Raw genomic sequence first — 2,216 nt, 5'->3', positions numbered from 1 at the left:
AATGAGCAAGGCTTTTCAAAAGTATGATGTAGCTACAGTTGTCCCCATTTCCATCTGTGGTAACTAGGCCTCAGAGAGGTTGGCTGATGTGATTGAGGCTACTTGTCTGACAAACAAGAGAGGAGGCCCATTATTCTCTTTATAGAGCCCTTCAGTCACTTTGAGTATAAGCCCAGTGAACTCCCTTTCCAAGATGTTGTTCAAGGTAAGCATAAAAAGTAGTATGGGCCAGAATCCTGGGACCAAAGAACATTTAATGCTATCCCATCTACCAGTGTAGGGACTCTTTAGAGCAGACCCTGACTATAACCTTGCAGTTGAGCAGCTCCTTACACAAGATCATCTCAGCCTTCTGACCATCCCAGCCCATTCTGTGTAGCTCAAGGACCCTGAGTTTGGTTTGGACATAGTGCAGCGAGAGGAGAGGACTTCTGCCAGAGAGGGACATTTTGGAAGTTATAAACAGGCCCAAAAGGCACAGACTCTCCAGGGTTAACATTCCTTCCAGCAAATTTTGTGTACATTTTGGATGTGGTGACTGATGGCAAGAAGTGCACCATAGGCCAAGAGAGTGCAGCCCATCACTTCTAGCATCTCCATGTAGTAAATCTCCTTCAGGTTTGTATACAGCTTGGTTTAGTGAGTACAGGCCCTGCAAGTGTGTCAGGCCCTAAAAGTGTCCATCAGGGAAGCTGAGAACCTAGTCCAGTATGATGCACTGAGCTAAGGCAGCACCTTAGGGCTATGCTCATTGAGGAGCCATAGCATAGGAATCTCATAACTGTGCATCTTCAGATTCCTCATGATGTAAGGCATGCCGGTGATGGGCCCCATGTTTATGTCAGCCTTGTTCAGGCAGAGGCACCTCAGATAGGTTATTTCATTTTTTTAAATTAACATTTTAACAAAAATTTACAGAAAACTTGGATTTCCATTCATTCATTGTAGCATGCTTTCCTCACCACACCTCAGTTCACCTTTCTCTTTAAAAAGATTTTTTGAAAGTTAGGGCATTTCTGACCTAGAACCCTCATCAGGAAAGAGGATAGTCGGGGCACCTGGAAGCCAGAGAACAGGTAGCCCCCTATCTGCAGGGAATCTGTAGGCAAGTGGCCATACACCAGCGAATGAAGTGCCACGTGACTTTAGGGTGCATGATGTGAGGGTCAGGTTGACATGTTTGCAACGCCACTGATCCTTCACCAGTCTCTTCCAGTGGTCACAGTCCCTGGAGATGGGAATCTGGTCCTAGATTGAAAGATATGAGAAAATCTCCAACAGAAGAGTCCAGGAGGTGGGTCAAAGTCGCTATAATCTTGCCTAAGAGCCTAAGGTCTTGGGGGCTTGCAATTAGGTTATCTGAGAGAATGAGAGTACATAAGGATTTGATTGATTTATAGAAAGCCCAGTTCACTAGTTTTATCCTTTCATGGTTAGTTGTTTTTGGCTATATTTACAAGCCTCTTCTTTTCTTCAATATTTTTAAATTTTAATTATTATTTAAATGAAAGTATACAGAAAAGTTGGATTTTCATCATTTTCATTGTTGCAAATTTTACTCCCTCTGCCTCTCTTCTTCCTCCCACAATTCACTGTATTTTTTTAAAATATCATTCATTTCTGCACAATTTCCCTCTCCTGCACTTTCCCCTCTCCCTCTCCAGTCCTCTTTGCAAGGTATCTCTTTTTCTGGACCATTGTTTTACATATAATGCCTAATCATATATTCCTTTTAAACAGTTCTTTTGCTTATCTGTTCCAATACAGCGTTTATTGTCTATCCACTCTTTCCTATTATTTTCCCACTCATGTCAGTCTTGCTTCACAACAGTAATATTATACAATATTTTTTCCTTTTGAGACTGAGACTTTTAACTCAGCATAATTTCCTCCAAAATCACCCATGTTGCATATTTTATGACTTCATTATTTTCCAGTAATGCATAGCATTCTATTATGTCAAGATATATATATCTCATATCATATATGGTATTATTGTTGTTAAGTGCCATCATGTCATAGATGACTCATATCAACCCTATGAACAAAAGACCTGAACAATTGTATAAATTTCCATCATTTATCTAAGCTCATAGAGTTTCTGGAGGCAAGCTATTTTGGAAGTGGATGCCACTACTACTTCCTACCCTGTTTTAATTGGGGAGCTCCACCAAACACTATCCACCATGGGTAACCATTATCACATTTGATGCATT

The 2,216-nt window shown here is 40.9% G+C and overlaps 1 pseudogene; it reads right to left on the bottom strand.

Annotated features, from left to right (window-relative positions):
• Positions 1-268: 268 nt before the first annotated feature.
• Positions 269-2,216, bottom strand: part of LOC102875600 — a 15,690-nt pseudogene continuing 13,742 nt past the window's right edge.

This window comes from Elephantulus edwardii, unplaced genomic scaffold (assembly GCF_000299155.1).
Source record: "Elephantulus edwardii isolate Elephantulus edwardi_28Jun2011 unplaced genomic scaffold, EleEdw1.0 scaffold00020, whole genome shotgun sequence".
Classification (NCBI taxonomy): Eukaryota; Metazoa; Chordata; class Mammalia; order Macroscelidea; family Macroscelididae; genus Elephantulus; species Elephantulus edwardii.
Note: the sequence above shows the minus strand (reverse complement) of the source record. Positions and strands in the feature narration are given on the sequence as shown.